Source organism: Fukomys damarensis, unplaced genomic scaffold (genome assembly GCF_012274545.1).
Source record: "Fukomys damarensis isolate Sample0158 unplaced genomic scaffold, DMR_v1.0_HiC HiC_scaffold_26, whole genome shotgun sequence".
NCBI classification, from domain to species: domain Eukaryota; kingdom Metazoa; phylum Chordata; class Mammalia; order Rodentia; family Bathyergidae; genus Fukomys; species Fukomys damarensis.
This window is the reverse complement of record NW_022900938.1, coordinates 28,802,455-28,812,912: the sequence shown is the minus strand read 5'-3', so window position 1 is coordinate 28,812,912 and position 10,458 is coordinate 28,802,455.

Genomic DNA, 10,458 nt, shown 5'->3' with positions numbered 1-10,458 from the left:
AAATACAGAAAAATAATGAATTTGAAGGGCCTCTTTCAGACGATCTCTCTGCTGTCATAATATACAGCGTGTACAGCCATGTGCAGAACCAAGTCCCCTGATCTCAGCTAGCCATTGGCAGATCCCTGTGACTCAGACTGACCTCAGGCTGCATGGCCCAGATTGAGTTCTCTGACTTCCTGCAGGGTTAAACTCCACACAGTTCTAGTACAGGTTTCCCCCACGCTTTCTTTAAAGATGTTCAAAGTTAAGAGATCAGAAAAATACCCTTATGACCACCTATGCCTCTGCAGAGTGGGTCCAAGGACTGGCACAATCAGGAGGTCTGAGAGCGGGGGGTGGGGTGTTTCAGGGGCACCTCTGCAGCTACCTTCCTTGCTAGAGCTTGTGGTGGCACAGGCAGGGGAGGGTGCGGCTACCCGGTCCCGTGCCCAAGCAGGCCAGAGAGAGAGAGCAGATCTCAGCGTGACCTTCCCAAATCTCGTCTTCCTCACTGGGGCTGGTGCAGGCAGGGGAGGGCACAGCTCTCCTTCAGTCTATGTTAAATGAAAGGAAAAGAGAAAAAAAGAAAAAGAAAAAAATTACTATGTATGTCCAGAAGAGTGTGTTCTTTCAGAGCCTTTCCTCTTTGTCCCTCTTTATAATCTGTGGGTTTGTTTGGAGAATTCTCAGCTCAGTGGGTGCCTTGTTTGTAAACAACTCTTTGTGGCAACTGTTCCAGCTGTCACACCAGTCCAGGAAAGGTGTGGAGCATTGGATTCTGAGGCTCCTAGCATAGATTCCTGCTGGATGGTAGTCAATGCTGGGTACCTGATGTTTATTCTGGTATCCATGGGATCAGCTCCAGATACCAGGTGGAGGTTTATGTCACCTTAGGGACCCTAGAGAATAACAGATGCTCCCAGCACTGGCACTGACATGGCAGGATTCCAGAAAGCCCAGTGAGGGATCAGGGCACTGGGTGGTGTCTCACAAGCATCCTGATCATTGGGCAAAACAGTCAGATCCTTGACCCTTTTTCCTAATCAGGCAGGAGATTGGCCTATTGTGTCTGGGACTCTTGAAAAATGCAAAGTGGACAGTCCACTGTGCCCAGAGTGGGGGCAGTGTGACTAGTGATGAAAGGATGTGGTCACAGTTCAAGTGTACTAGGCAGAGACACATGCGGAATTGGAGACCTAAGCTTCTTAGAACTGGTGTTTGGTTGTCAGACAGAATCTCTGGGAATTCTAGGATTGGAGCAGGGCAGTGAGGGCTGGATATAGACTCAAGCAAGCCCAGTGTCTCAGGTGGACTCAGAGTGGACCAGTATTAATAATGTGTGCCAGATGAATGTTCTATTTGGCATAGTATAAACTATGGGCTGCAGACACTGATTCGGGTATGCCCAGGTTCCAATATTGAAGACTCTCAACACAAGTAACAATCACTTGTTTACCTTTTTGGAGTCTTGAGATGGGACAGGTGAGGAGAGAGCCTCACCTGTCACTGATCATTCATCCTTCATGTGCTCCAATAAAAATGTTGCCAGGTTGCAGTCTTCTCAGTGTTTGGAGTGAAGCCAGTGGGACAAAGGGGCTCTTACACCCTCAAGTCTGTCCTGTGAGGCTAATCCCTGCCATGCTCCTTGGAGCCTGATAGCTGTTTGGGAAGTTCTCAGAATGACTTTCCCCAGTGCACAATAGTGGAATCCTGTGGAGTAGCTGTATCGGGCCATTTCCACTCTTTATAACTCCTATGTGTATGTTTTGTTGGATCTACAAAACTCTTTTTTCAAATTGATGTTTTCTATCAGGGTATATGTCTCTTTCCTTCATCCAATTACCTGTTTTTAGTTGATTTCTGAGTCTCTCAGATGTGATTCCTCTTCTATTCAGGCATATTGAATCTCTCAGCTCTTCAGCTCTGTGAGGATTTTTCTAATGAGCAGACTTTCTTTGATGATGTGGCCTGAGATCTTGGTTTATTGTGTAGCTCTAGGTTTAATTCAAAACGTCCTTTATCTTGTACTTTCCCTATGTCTTCTTAGGTTGAGTCACGTGAGTTTTGACTGCATAATGCGTCAGAACCTGAATGACCCAATTTCTCCCCGGACTTGTGTGAGTGGTTTCCTCTGCTACTTCAAGTAGGCATGACACAGTGGAGTGTATGAGGTATGTATACTTGCTGGAGTTTCTCTCACAGGCTTGTCAGAAGTGTGTAGCCTGAGAGGGTTTGGAGGTGACATGTGGTTGACAGCCTCACAGGTGGGTGAGATAGCCACAGAAGTTGTGATAGATCTCTTTGCTGTTATGAGGTGAGTGGATCTTCAGCATCTCTGCCCATTTGTGGCTACCTGGGGCTAGGTTGTCAGCTTGGGGCTTTTTTCTTCTCAATTTTTTAAATTGATACATCCACCAAAGTTTAAACCTGCCTAGATCTTGGTGAGGTATATTTTCTCTCAGTTGCATTGGAGGAATAGCTGCATAACTCAGAGGCAGAGCATTAATCCAGTGTGTTCCAAGATTTGGGTTCAGTCCCCAGTACTATTTTGAGAAGAGCAACTAATCATTAGTAACAACAGCAATAGTTTAAACCAGACAATACAATAGAAATGTATACACAGTTATAAACCCATTAACAGTAGCACAGATAGCCAATAATACTACACAATAGAATAAAATGTTAAACATTAGTCCCAGCAAAGTTATTAATAAAATTTTTAAAATGAGTGAGGAGGAAAAAAGACAAAAAGAAATGAAATGGGAAAACAATGAGAGAGGGACCAAAAATGAAAAAGAATAGAGAGAAAAGTTCAACTAAAGAATTTTAAATACATAAAATGAGATAAAACTATAAAAAGAAAAACAATGAAAGAAAACTAAACTAATGAAGGAAAAAAATCATAGATTCTCCTTCCTAGGTTTTTAAACTGCAAAACTGCTTTTAGAACTCTAGTTTGGAAATCTACCAAGTATGGAAGAGGGTCATGGAAGATAGTACAGTCCAGTTTGTTTCTTATCAACTCCAGCCAAACAGGCAAAACTAGTTAGAGTAGCATTAAGGCTAAGTTTTGCCCCTCCTTTTCCAATAGCATGGGCTAAGGGAAAGCTGTCTCCAGTAGGGCTGTATTTCCTCCCTAGACCTCTGAGGAACAGGAGCCATATTAATAGTAGCAAGTGCCTACTAGCCCTCTTGCTCACCAAGCCTGTAGATGGGTCAGTTCCTAGACCCTCCAAGAGGGTGTTTGAACATAGTACATGTTCAATCCAGAGCAATGTATCCTCTGAATGGCTCTGCTTGTGAAGGAAGGGACCAAATCAAGGAGATCTGCACTGGGGTAGGAAGTAACAGGAACCAAATTCCATTAATTCCAGCCACAGCATTCCAAGAGCCAGCCACCATGTTAGTCCACACACAGTTGGTTTCACTTCCATCACAGAAGCCAAACCACTAATTTTAAATGGAAATGCCTGCTTCTGTCCATGAATCAGAGAACATGCTTCCAAGGCCCATATCTCTCAGTATATTGGTAACATAGTCATTTCTCTGGGCTCAAAGTGTTTCTAGGGTGGCCATTCACATACCAGTGAAGAACAGTAAAGGTTTATTATTAATAATTTATTATTTATATTAATCATTTATTATTAATAGTTTATTATTACTAGCTGTTTAGATTTAGAGTTATAAAAAATGCTGGGCTTTTATCCCAAACCATAATTTCAGACATGGTTCCCTTTTAAAAATTGGTCCCCACTCTGCCTGATATGTATAAGCTGAGCATTTGTGAAAAGTCTGTCACCAGCGCTGACTTGCTACACAAACTCCAGGTTGTTTGTATACTCATATTCCATCTGCTTGGTGCTGGTATCTGCACTCAGGAAGATTTCCAGGACACTTTCTTTCAGGCACATTCCTGTCACAGGTACTTTTCCTTCCTAAATTGTAACGTGCTCCATATAGGGTGCTCTGTTCCTCTTATTTTAAAACCATTATCTCTGGGTTTCACCTGGTCCTTGACTCTCTCTCTTTCTCCATACTTTCACATGAATCCCCTACCACAACATGTAGCTATACACCTTTTAATTTAGTTCAATCTCATAGAGCAGCAGGAGGGTGCCATATAGCTCTGTCTTCCATCTTCTTTCTGTTTTCAAGTCTGTTGTGTGTAACCCAAGGAATGGAATGATTGGGTCATGTGATAACCTATATATAACTTTTTGAGGTGCTACTAAACTGCTTTTCACTCTTTTAATGACTGTATTATTTTACATTCCTACAAATTATGTATGAGGATACCAATTTTGCCATATTCTTGTCAAATTTTTTTTCCTTTTTTAAAAAAATTATAGCCATCCTAGCAAATATAAAATGTTATATATGTATAATTTAAATTTGCATTTCTCTAATGGAGAATTACAATGAACATCTTTTCATGTGCATGATTGGTCATTTGTATATGTGATTCAGTCCCTGGGCCATTTCTTCCCTGACATCATTACCCTGCCCTGTTTCCTGGCTGCCATGAACTGAACACTTTGCTCTACCATACCTTCCACCTTGATGGTCTGCCTTGGAGCCAGCTGACAATGACTAATTCCCTTGAAATCATGAGTCCATCTATAAATGTCCTCCTTTAGGTGGTGGGTGTCTGCTATTGTGTCCCAGTGATGGGAAAACTGACTAAATAAATGCAAGGGTAAACTCCAAGGCACTAAACGGAATCTTGTCCTCTCTTTATAAATTCACTTGTGTATTTTGGGTTATCAGCCCCACTATAGCATTTCTTCCTCCACAATACTCAAACTTAGAATCTCAACAGGAAAAGTTTTAGGAAGAATAAATAGCTGCTTTCTTTCAGTCAGATCTCTGAGAATCCTTGCTTCAGTGGATCAAATCTGATCATTCTTATTTGTGTATTTTTGATGATCATTTCCTCTTGGGAATGTAAATTCTATGAGTCCAAGATATTGCCTGTTATCATTATATGACAAATGCTAACATACACCTACAACACAGTGCACAGCAGTGAGATTAAGTTTTCAAAGGTCTTGCTTCTCAGGAAGTAGGATGTTTCCAAGGGAGATGTGTAACAAGGGTTAGAACATTTCAGGGAGATTGCCAGGTCTTTGAGTATCAGAGCTTTTTTCAGCTGCCCAATTTTGAATCAGGTCTTTGTATTTGGGGGGCTGATTTTTTTTTTAGTTCTTTATATATTCTAGATAATAGTCCTTTGTCTGAGGAGCAGCTGGTAAAATTTTTTTCCCACACTGTAGGTTGTCTTTTAGTTCTGGTCATGGATTTTTTCGCAGTGCAGAAGCTTTTTAATAAGATGAGATCCCAGTTGTGGATTCTTTCTGCTAGTTCCCATGCTACTGAGGATTTGTTCATAAAGTCTTTTCCTATGCCAATGTCTTCAAGAGTTCTGCCTAACTTATTTTCCAGAAAATTTAGTGACTCTTTTTTAATATTCAGATCTTTAATCCACTTGGATTTTAGTTTAGTGCATGGTGAAAGATAAGGGACTAGTTTTAATCTTTGGCAGATTGAGATCCAGTTTTTCCAACACCATTCATTAAAGAGGCTATCTTGCCTCCAGTGAGGATGGTTGGCTCCTTTGTCAAAGATGAGGTAGCTGAGCAGATATTTCTCAAAGAAGTAAAAGCATCAAATAAATATATGAAAAAATGTTCCACATTACTGGTCATTCAAGAGATGCAGATGAAAACAATACTGAGATTCCACCTCACCTCACAAAGAATGGCTGCTATCAAAAATCAACCTATAACAAATGTTATCTAGGTTGTGGGGACAAAGGAACCCTTCTCCATTGTTGGTGGGAATGCAGACTGGTGCAGCCACTATGGAAATCAATATGGAGATACCTCAAAGAGCTGGGATTAGAGGTAGCATTTGACCCAGCCATCCCTCTGTTGAGTATCTTTCCAAAAGAATTAAAAGAAGCATATTACAGAGATATATGTGTACCCATGTTTATAGCAGCACAGTTTGTAATAGCTAAAACTTTGAAATAGCCCATTTGCCTATCAGTTGGAGACTGGATAAAAAAAATTTTTTTTTTAAATAAAATGGAATACTACTCAGCCATAAAGAATGAGAAATTATCATCATTCATAGGAAAATGGATACATATTGAGGATATACTCCTAAGAGAAATAAATAAGTCACACTTGTGTAAATACTGAATAGTTTCTCTGGTGTGAAAAACTATAACAGTACATAAGAGCCTAATGATACAATTGACAATGTGAAATGGGAAGAAAAGGGCTAAAGGTGTAGGGGAAGTGGGAACGGTAGGGGAAAGGTAATAAGGGGAAAGAAAAACATGAGAAAATGAATAAATGGAAATAAAGTATTTGTAAATAGAGAAGGGAGGAGGAGTGAAGGGAGGGCAGGGATAAGGGGAAAAAATGAGAACCAAGACCTGTCATGTAAAGGTACAAGATCCCAATGATGAATGTAACTGTACTGCATACCTAAAATGTATCAATAAACTCAATGAGAAAATAAAAGCTCTTTATTTTATTGTCTTATATTTTTATGTTTTTGTGGTTAAAATCGTTAATATGCTTTTTTATTTTCTTAGCACATTATGTATTTGGAAAGGTAAAACAGTTCAGTCCAGATAAATCTCTCTCTCTCTCTCATTCAAGATGTTTGCGCTGAGTTACCTCTTCAGACATTTATTTATTTTTCATTTTAAGACAGGGTTTTACTAAGTTGCTAAATTGTCTAGGCTGGACTGGAGCTGGTGATCCTCACGTTTCAGCCTCCCAGAGTGCTGGGATCACTAGTGTACACTAGCACATTCAGCTCAGAGAAACCTCTCTTACATTCCGGAAACATGTCATGAAGAAGGAAGGAAGGACCAAAAGTCAGGAAAAAAGAAACAGAAAAAAGGAATGAAAGATTCCTGCATCTTCTGAATGCGATGTCTACTATTTAAAAAAAAATGTCTTTCCCACATCCCCTTTGCACCTTTCCTTCTTATTTCACATTATCTATTATACCTTCGGATAGGGGAAAAGAAAGAAGAGAATGGAATTAATACGAGAAAATGAAAAAATGCAAACAAAGTCTTTGCAGATAGAGAGAGGTAGAGGGAGTGAAGGGAGGGCAGGGGAATGGGGAAAAATAAGAACCAAGATGGATTATGTAAAGGTGCAAATTTCCAGTGATAAATGACATTATATTGTATACCTTAAATGTACCAATAAAATTATCTTTTTAAATTGTGTCTTTCATTACTTTGCATCTTTCTTCTTTGGTCTGCAGGGTTCTCAGAGCTATGCCACAAGAGCTGTCTTTTCCCAACCAAAACATTCTTCCACTTATCAAATAAACCCCTTGATCCTCTAACAGTGCAAGAATCTCAACTAAGGATGAGAGCCTTTCTTAGGAATAAGCTTTAACTTTATTCCTAACCATTGATAAACATATAAGCTATCTCTAAATGAGATCTACTGTATTTATGCAACTTATATTTATTTGTGTGATATACATATACTAAGCCTTGTGTAATGGAGGCTGTCATCCAAAATTAGTTAGAATAAAATTTAGGAAATGTTAGGCAATACAAAAAAATGAAGAAGAAATACAATGCCAGCAGTTAATCAGGCTACAGGCAGGAACACCATGAGTCTAACTTTATCCCTCTTGTCAAAAAATGAAAAACAAAATAGGTAAGGAATACTATGGTTATAGTGTCTATAGTTATTTGAAATGTGAAATTGCCTATCAAGGCCTAAAAGATTCACATTTTTATTATCTACATAACGTAAGTCCCTCATTTATGGGCGAGTTCTGCTCAGGGAGAACATTCATTTAACCAGATTTGTTCATATCTGACCAAGTGAGCCTCATACAGTAGACCTGTGAAAGCTGACAACTCATGTTTGTAAACTGGGGACTTACGGTATAGCTCCAGTTCTCTTAAGTGAGCGTTATGTTTAATAAACTTACCAAGAAAGTCTCAAAAACACTCACCTTTTATGAATATATCTGGTAATGAGATATGGACCCAATCTTTTATTTAAATTGAATTTATGTAACCACATCTTCATTACTCTGAGGAAGTAGGATCAAAGAATAGAGGTGTATAGTTAGCAACTGTTTTGTGTTTAGTTTGCTGCAGCTATTGTTTTCTGCTGTTTCATTTTTATACAATTTTGATTTTGCAGAAAAGTTGCAGAACTACTTTCTTAAAGTGAATATTTGTGTCTACCCATACTGAAACCCTATCTCTGTGATGTTAGAGGACGGAAAGCCCTCAGGAGGTAATTCTTGAAGAGGGTGGAGTCCTTGTGAATGGGTCAATGCTTTTATAGAGGGGACCCCAGAATGCTTGCTTGACTTCTTTCCACAATGTAAGGGTACAATGAAAAGAAAGAAATCTGTAAGCACAAAGACACTTCTTACCAGAACACAGCCATGATAGCATGTTGATCTTGAAATTCCAGTCTCTGTACCTATGAAAACTAAATTTCTATAACTTACAAGCTCCCACATCTAGGATATTTGGATAGAACAGCCCGATTCACTAAGTACTACAGAAAATGTCCATGTACTCTTTACCTGGACCCCTCAAATGTTGTATTTTGCTATGTTTGCTTTATCTCTCAAGCATTTTCCCTCTGAATCATTTAAGCATATGTGGCAAAAATGTTCTTTCACCACTAAATCTTTCAATGCTCCATAATGATTGAGATCCACTTTGCTAATGCAGAGAGGGGTGGAGTCTCCAAACTCCGTGAAATATGTAGGATGGAGTCTCTTAATATTTCTTCCTGGGCTTTCAGAACATTTTTAATTCAACTTTGCAATAGCTGGAACATCTCAGGAATCTGGAGCAGCTTGTGAACTCCCCTGAGGTGGGCAGTAACTATTACAACCCACCAAGCCGGTCCTTTGCTTCCTAATGCTTTTCAATATTCAAAGCAGCTCCAATATGAAAAGTACGGCTCTCCTCCCACCTTAGCTGCTGACCTAATTCAGCAGTACACACCTTATTATTTATTAAACATCAGTTCATGGAAACACTATATCAAATGGGTACACAAGGGCAATGCCCACCGGGCCGGTTTCTAGTTCATCTGAATCCACAGGGTGGCTGGCTGATGCTCTGCAAGGAATAAGTGTAAGATGAACTTGGCTATGTGGAAAAACATTTTGTACAATTTTTAGGAGGTATAAAAAAGATGGGTTAAAAATTTGAGCCAAAAAATATTTACAAACACAACATAAGCTATTTTCCCTCTTCCTACATACATATGGGAATGACAATTGTTCATTTTTTTGACAAGCAAGAGCAGATCCAACTGTTGTGGTGGCTGAAGCTTATATGACTTAAGAATTTCTTAGTAAGAAAATAAAATATAAAATGATGAACATAAATAAAATGCAAAGGTAAATATTTTTAAAATCTCAACAAATATATTTCAAAAAGTTAAAAATATTATATCACAAAATCGATGAAAATAATGTTTTTTTTGGGGGGTACTGGGGATTGAACTCAGGACCGTGCACTTGAGCGGCACCACTGAGCTAAATCCCCAGCCTTATATTGAGAACATTATATATAATGTTTTTTAATTAACTCACATGCCCCCATAATATTTTTTCCTGCATTTTTAGCTGAATGTTCGATTCACATGATAATTTTTTTTTTACACAGACTAGGAAAATAATCCCATCTTACATTTATCACAATTAAATTTATAGCATAATAAATAAGCTGACTCCATTCCTGTGGCCACTGTTTAGCTATTAGTTTAAAATTCCCATTACAATCCATTCTTCCTCTGGACAGTGCAGGAAAAGATTTCCCGTGATTAACCGCAGGAGGAGTGATATACTATGTCATCTTCTTCTGCAGGAATTTATCAGTACCTCCCAAATGTGGAACCTAGAGAAGAATGAGAAGGGACTTGGGGAAAGAGGAAGAACAATGAAAATGAATAGGAGCACTGAGGAAGACAGGAGGTAGCAAAAAACAGAGCTGGGTGCGAAAATGCTGAAACTCTCTCTACTAAAGTTTGACTCATGAGGCTGTTAGTAACTTTTTCACGTTTCCCATGACAAAATAAATTTGAATGCCAAAGGGCAGGCGCACTTCCACTATTGAAGAAAAACATCCAAAATTAAGCAGCAAGCAGAAAAGAATAGGCAATAAACAATGAGCACCCTGGTGTCCACGTTTAGGTTAAATATGGAAAGAAATAAGCACAGATGGGGGAAGTTAGTTTATCTTTGCTGCTGCAGTTACAAAACAAAGGCGAGAAAATATAAATGCCTTCAAAATTTTGACTCTTCTCAAACCAAAATTTTTGGTTTCATGTTTAAAGCTATGCCCATTTAGAACAAAAATACATTTGTTTGGGTTTTATGGTTTGGGTAAAGAATTGCTGGAGAGGAGGTGCAAGCCACAGCAGAGCATTCCCAGACAATCCATTGCAGGCC